Below are 7,933 nucleotides of genomic sequence, written 5' to 3'. Positions count from 1 at the left end.
TGGCTGGGCATACAGTGGACCCTGGAGATTTGGCAAAGGCACAGAACATGGGGTGACAGGTTCTGAAGACACATTTCACCTACATTATAATTTTACTGCTCTCCTCACTTCTCACTTGACTGCCCCACCAGGAAAGTCTGCAGCTGGGAGAAGAGGGAGACTCTTACCTAGCACAGTCGTTTAGAGAGAGACAAAAAAAAAAAAAAAGATTCCAAATCTCATTCCCAGACACCTGGCCCCTGCCAGTTCTGACCACCTTGCCTCAAAGATGCAGCTGAAACAGGGAGGGGGAGTGCCAGAGAAAAATGGGAGCTTTTCTGCCGAGCAATGGGCTGGCATCTGGCAGAGTCCCCACTCCGGCCCGCAGCCCAGCAAAGCCTTGCCACCTCCCAGAAAGCATTTGAGCGGCCCGGCCAGGTCACTCGGGGTTGGCTGAGGACACAGCCTGACTCCATTCCGTTCCAGCCATGGGCTTTACAAGGCTCCTGCATGCCCAGACCCAGCTCAGCACCCTAGGGGAGGGAGAGGAGGTACGAATCCTGCTCTGCTCACCAGCCCCTTGCCCTTGGGAGAAGACCCAGCACCAGCCCACCAGGGCGGCTGTCTTATTTTAAATATCTGGAGAGGATGGGGGATTCAGAGGAAGGCATGGTTCAGGAAAAAGTCTCCAAACCCCAACAGGGCCGGTCACCAAAATGGCAGGAATCCTGCTGTGGACTGAACTGTGTCCCCCTAAATTCACATGCTGAAGCACCACCCCCCGCCCAGTGTGATGGCATTTGGACAGGGGCTTTGGGAGGTCATGAGGTTAGATGAGGTCATGAGGGTGGGGCCCTCGTCATGATGGAGTTTGTGGCTTTGTAAAAAGAGAGATAGTTGAAAGCTCTCTCCCTCCCTCTCTCTCTCTCTCTCTTTCTCCTCCCACCAGGAGAGGACACAGAGGAAAAGGCAGCTGTCTACAGGAGGGAGGGAAGCAGGCTCTTGCCAGGAACGACTGGCACCTTCATCTTGGCTTGCAGGCTCCAGAACTGTGAGAGATAAATGCCTGCCATTGAAGCTGCCCAGGTGTGGTATTTTGTTTCAGTAGCCTGAGCTGACTCGCACAAACACTCAGATGGCGCTTCCTTCCCAGACCTCGGCCACTGAGGACCACTGGCAGCATCGCGACCCTGGGGCTTTTGCTTCTCTGTCCTTCGCTTCACTGTTACCCGCCTCCTACACACAGGCTAGCTTCCTGAGCCCCCGTTGCCTCCCCTCCAATGCGCAAGCGCAGCATAAATTAAGATGCACCCCAAATGTGTGAACAACGTCATGTCTCTCCAACAGCCCTTTCCCTAGGCTACTCCCCTAACCCTCCTCCAGGGGACCGCCCATCCCAGACTTGGCCCCTGATGCTCTAGGCCAGCAGGACTTCTCAAAGTGTGCTCCGGGGACCCCTGAGGGTTACCAAGACCCTTGCAAGGAGTCCATGAGGTCAAATGATTTTTATAAAACTAAGACCTTATTTTCCTTTTTATTCTCATTTTCTGGAGCTGGCAATATGCCAGGAGCCACAGGCGCCACTTCCTCCAGACTGACAAACCCGTGTTCTGGAGCGCTCCAGGAATGTCAAGCAACTTGGATTCCGGTTTCAGCTTTTCTCTTCAGAAAACAAGGGGTTGAATTAGGTAATGAGGGCCCCTCCTAGCTATAAAAATGGCACTGCTCTAATTTTTTTTTTTTGAATCTTGGTGTTCTTTCTTGTAGATTGAAATATAATTGTGTCTTCCCCCACCTACCTCATAGAGCTATTGAGAAGGTGGAAGAGATTAAACATGCATGTACTCTAGACAGGGAAAGTAGCTCCCTAATTATGGGGTGTGATTATGAAGAATGGAGCAACCCAAGAAACATCAGTGTAGTCAGAGGCCTGTCCCTAGCTACCAGCCTCCTTGGTTGCTAGGAGACCGCTGCAGGGAAGCTCAAGCCAACGCAGCCCATCTCTCCAACAGCTTCTACTTTAGGAATTGGAATCATTTTTCCTTAAAGGATCCCTGGAGCTCTTGAGCTGTAGTAAGAAACAAAACAAAACAAAACCCCATTCTCTGTGGTTCAACATAAATGACTTCTGGCCCTTCAGTCTCATTCTCCTGATTTTCCTTATGAGCTCATTATCTATCTGTTTGTCTATCTATCATCTCAAAACTTTTAAAACTATGGAATATAACCTACACACAAAAAGTGCATAATATATAAATATGAGCATAATGAACTAATATAAAGCAAACGTCTATATGATTACTGTCCAGCTCAAGAACTAGAATATTATTGGCATCCCAGAAACATCCCTACAAAACACATGCTCCTTCCCCAAACCGCCTCCCTGCCCTGAAGGTAAACACATGCATTCTCTTCTTTTTATAATGGTAATGACTTTCCTGCCTATTTCTCCCTGGTCTCTTATTGTCAGAGACTCCAGGGCTCAGGGTGGCTTATGCCCTCCAGGCCCCTGACTTTAACTACTTCTAGATGCTGCCAGTTCCCAAATGTGGACCTCTAGCCTGCTCCTCTCCAAAACTCTTCATACTCCTGGTGTCCAACTCTGTGCTTCAAAGTGATACCTCAAACTCCACTTCTGATCCTCTCCCCCAAATCTGCCCACATCAGAAAGGGTAAGGCTATCCTTCTTGCTGACTCATTCACTTTTAACTTCCCAGATTCACTCCAGATCACTGGATCTCCAGAATCCCAACCACTCCTCACCTCCTGTACTCATCATCTCTCATTTAGATGGCTGACATAACCCAACTGATCACTTTGCTTTTATCTTTGCCTCAACAGTTGATTTCAAGCCCACAGGCCAAGTAATGCTTTTAAAGCATCAAATTCCGTCTCTGCTCTGACATCACCTTGTGATAGCCTCCCAACACCAAGGGTGAAAGCCAAAGTTCTTACAACTAGCCCACGAACTCCTCCTATACTCTCTGCACCCCAACTGCGTGCCTTGCCGACCTCATCTCCCCTTTGATGTCTCTGCTCCAGTTCCATTGCCCTCTCTGCTGTTCTTCAAATGCCCCAGGTCTGTTCCTGCCCTAGGGCCTTTGCACAGGTTCCATCATGCTGACACTCTTTTCCAGGGTCTTCTTGGGCTTCTTCCCTTGCCTCCTTCAAGATTTTGCTCTAGTGCCATGTTCTCTGGAAGAACATTCTTTCCTGACTATAATATTTTAACTTCCAACCCCCCCCCCCCAATTTGGCATTTCCTGGTCACCATCTCAGCTTTATATTTTTCCACGTAGCCCTCAAACCTTCTAGCTAACCATATACATTATTCATTCATTTCCTTTTCCATCGGCATGTGAGCTTTGCAAGGGCAGACCTTGCTTTTTTTTTTCTTTTTCTTAATTGGTTTTCTTTTCTCACTGCTCTTTTGAGTACCTAAAACAGTACTTGTGGAATGAATGAATGGGTTTCCCTGAGGCCAGGGGAGCCAGCAGAGCCGATGCCAAGCTGGTCATGCCTCCCACTTGACACTTCATCTCAGTTCTCTCAATCACAATCACCTCCTGACGTCTCTCAGAAAATCAGAAGTTCACACGTCTCTAGGTTTTCATGATGATTTTACAGACATATTCATGTCTTCCCTACAAAGTCAGAGAAGGTTATATCTATGTGGCTGAGGAAAAACCGAGATACAAGAGAGTGAGCATGCTATTTAGAGTTTGGCTGTGTTGCAGTAGCTGCAGATTTCTTCAGTGTGTGTATGTGGGTGTTGGGGTTGGGAGTTGTTGTATAAGAAAGAATTTGTCTGGTCTTTGTCCTTAGTTCTGGAGAGTAAGCCTTCAAACCTTTGGAATTTCCTTTGTATTCCATGGCGACTGGGGTTTGGAGGCTTACTCTCTATCAGCGCTGCTCCCCTCCGTGTTGGCTTCATTTCTCCTATGGCAAAAAATTCTTTGTGGGTCTGGGGAAGATGGTGAATTTTCTATTTCAGTTATTGTTATTTTCGGCTCCAGAACTTTCTTTTCTTTTCTTTTTGTTTTTAGTTTTTCTCTTTGTTAATACTTCCACTTTGTTCATACATTATTTTCTTGACTATCTCCACATCTTCCTTTAGTTCTTTGAGCATCTTTAAGACAGCTGTTTCAAAGTCTTTGTCTAGGAGGTCTGACGTCAGACCTTTTTCAGGGAAAGTATCTGTTGATGAATTTTTTTCCCTTTGAATGGGCCATACTTTCCTGTTTCTTTGTATGTCTTCTGATTGTTGTTATTGTTGTTGTAGTTGAAAACTGAACATTTCAATCCAATAATGTCTGGAACTCAGGAAACTCTGGGAATCAGATTTTCACATTTTCCCCTTGTGTTTGCTGGGGATTTTTATTATTGTTTTTGTTTTTTTTTTTTAAAGATTATTTATTTATTTATTTATTTGACAGGGAGATAGAGAGCGCAAGTAGGCAGAGCAGCAGACAGAGGGAGAGGGAGAAGCAGGCCCCCCGCTGAGCAAGGAGCCCGATGTGGGACTTGATCCCAGGACCCCGGGATCATGACCCAAGCAGAAGGCAGATGCTTAATTGCCTGAGCCACCCAGGCAACCGGTTTGATTGTTGTAGGCTGCCTCTGTGCCAGGGATCCTCCTAAGGTATAAACTGAGGTATTCTTTCAGGTGTTTTCTGGGTGTGCCCTTTCCCTGGGCCCATGTGGTCACTTCCCAATTTTGCTCAGGGATACACTGTATTTTATTAATTTATTTTATTTTTATTTATTTATTTATTTATTTATTTATTTATTTTTAATTTTAAAGATTTTATTTATTTGGCAGAGAGAGAGAGCACAAGCTGGGGGGGGGCGTGGCAGGCAGAGGGAGAGGGAGAAGCAGGTTCCCCACAGAGCAAGGAGTGCGATGTGGGGCTTGATCCCAGGACTGTGGGATCATGACCTGAGCCGAAGGCAGATGCTTAACCGACTGAACCACCCAGGCGCCCCTTAATTTTTTAAAAGATTTTATTTATTTATTTGAGAGAGAGAGAGCACAAGAGTGGGGGGAGAGGCAGATGGAGAGGGAGAGGCAGACTCCCCACTGAGCAGGGAGCCTGATGCAGGGCTCAATCCCAGGACTCCGGGATCATGACCTGAGCAGAAGACAAACATTTAACCTACTGAGCCACCCAGGCACCCCTATTTATTTATTTTTTAATTGGCAGCTGTTAACGTGTGCCACTGAAGACACAAACTCACTCATATCTTGATTGGAAAGGAGTGAACCTCAGATCTGTTCTTGCTTCTTCTTGAAGACATACAGCCAATTAACTCATGAGGTCCGTTAGATTCTCATTATAAACCCATGAGGTGTGTAGAACAGGTCTCATTGTTCCCATTTTATAAACAAAATGTAGTAAGATGGAGAAATTTCTATTCATCTAAGTTTCAGGCAGAAGGAGGTGTAATTTGGAAATACCAAAACTGCTTGTTGGGCTCCACATCAGAGAAGCAGTGGGGTGGGAGATGGGGTCACAGTCCCCAGGGGCTGCCTGAGGCAGGGAGGGTCACACTACAAGTGCAGGCTTTGGAGGGTGTACAGTGTGAGAGGGTGGTTTTGTGGAGAGGGCCCAGAGCTGTAGGCTCTCTCTCTGGGGGTATCCCCATGTCTTCGGCAGAAGCTCTGATCCATGAAACTGCTAGGGGACACTGAATTTCTTGACAAGATCTTTGAAGGTCATGGCTTGACATCTGGATATGGTGTGGAATGGATCAGAAGCTGTACAAAAAGACTATAGGAAGGCACTCCAGAAAGGACAGATGTGAAAGACCCCCACCACTGTAGCTTAGTTTCCCCCAAAGGGACAGGAAGAGCCCTAATGGACTACTATGCTGCATTTTATTGGCACATCAAGCTCATTATAACAGTTTGAACTTTATGGAGGTAGATAGAGAGATTAGTCCTCTTCCCCCAAAATCCTTCCCTGAGGTAAAGTGTAAAATCTGTGGATTCTTCCATGCGTGTGCTTTAATTTGGACTCCAGGTACCCGTAATCAAACTCTTCATAAGCCCTGGTTCATGGCATAGCTTGGTCATACCGTGTCATACCATGACATACATCCATGTCCATTGTGCATGGCCAGGTTTATTTTGTTTCATTTGTTTGTTTGTTTGTTTAATTATTTATTAATAAAAGGAACACTCATGAGTACAACATCCAGCCAAAGATCTGGAGTATTATCAATGAATTACATTTACTTACACACCCCTCTCATATTGGGTGTGTAAGTAAATGTAATTCAGCTCTATACCTCCACAGAGGCAACCACTCTTCCTGAAGTCTGTATTTGTCAGTTTATAATTCTTGTTTTGCTTGTTAAATCTCTCTCTCTCTCTATCGTTTTGGTTGGTTTTGTGTTTCTCAATAGGGTATTCTACTGTATGCAATCTTCTGGAGCTTTCTTTTTTCGTTCGATTTTATGTTACTGAAATTCATCCTGTTGAGTGTAGTTGAAGTACATTCATTCTCACTGTAGTATAATATTCAATTATATGATTACACCACAATCCATTTTTCTAGCCTTTCAATGGGTCTGGATTGTTTCTAGTTGAATACAATGAAAAAACAGTGGTATCGGGAACACTCTCGTGCCTAACTCTAGTGTGTATAGAAACTAAACTGCCATTTCTGGGTCCTAGATTGTGGAAATATCAACTTTCTATGATAATATCAGGATGTTTACCAATTTCCCTCCCACCAGCAAGTTAGAAATGATTCACTTCTTCACCAAAATCTATCAGGCATCTTAAATTTTGCCATTTGAATGAGGATAGAATGGTATCTTATTGTGATCTTGATTTGCATTTCCCTGATTGCTAGTGAGGCTGAGTATTTCTCCATATGTTTATTGGCAAGATGGATTTTTCTCTGTGCCTATTCATTTTTCCCTTTGGGCTGTTGGGTCCATATTTTCTCTGAGCTGTTGGTCATTTTTGAGACATCCCATGTTAACGGATTAAGAGGATAATCTCATAAAGATGCTAATTCTCTCCAAGTTGCTCTGTAAATTTATTTCAACCCGGGTAAAAAATTCTTTTTTTTTAAAGATTATTTATTTATTTGACACAGAGAAAGAGAACACAAGCTGCAGGCAGAGGGAGAAGCAGGCTCCCCACTGAGCAGGGAGCCCAATGCAGGACTCGATCCCAGGACCTCAGGATCATAACCTGAGCCAAAGGCAGACGCTTAACACTTAGCCGACTGAGCCACCCAGGTGCCCCGGGTCAAAAATTCTACCAGGAATTTTACGGATCAAGAATAGTGCAGATACCTCTAAACAAAAAGAATGAAGTGAGAAGAATTGACTCACCAGATTTAAAGATGTACTGTAATGTAAAGTATATTTATTAAGGAATTGTGGTATTGGCATAGGGGTAGACAAATTGACAATAAAACAACAGAGAGCCTGAGAACAATCCCACTCATGTATAGATTTTTGGTTGGTGACAAGAGTCAAGGCAGATGACTGGGGTTAAGGAAACTATTGAATGAATGAAGCTGGAAAATGTAGTTATCTATATATATGGAAGAAATGGAATCAGATTCCCAGTTACCACCATACACAAAATCAATCCCAGGGTATTAATAACATAAATGTCAAAGTCAAAAGTAAAAAACTTTTATAAGACAGTAAAGGGGATTACCCTTCTAACCTTGGGGTGAGAAAGAATTTCCTAAACTAAAAACCAAAAGCAGAAACCACAAAAATAATTGATATATTTTATTGTGTTAAAATTAAGAACTTCTGTCCATCAAAATACAGCTTTAAGAAAGTGAGAAAGCAAGCTACAAACTAGAAGATATTTGTAACAAATATAGCCCCTAAATGTTAATATTAATAACTTTATTGTTTGATCTATTATACAAATATATAAAAATTGATAATATATTTTTGAAATCATTTAATAATAAAT

Source organism: Zalophus californianus, chromosome 2 (assembly GCF_009762305.2).
Source record: "Zalophus californianus isolate mZalCal1 chromosome 2, mZalCal1.pri.v2, whole genome shotgun sequence".
Classification (NCBI taxonomy): domain Eukaryota; kingdom Metazoa; phylum Chordata; class Mammalia; order Carnivora; family Otariidae; genus Zalophus; species Zalophus californianus.
The sequence above is the reverse complement of the archived record's forward strand: the minus strand, read 5'-3'. Positions refer to the sequence as shown.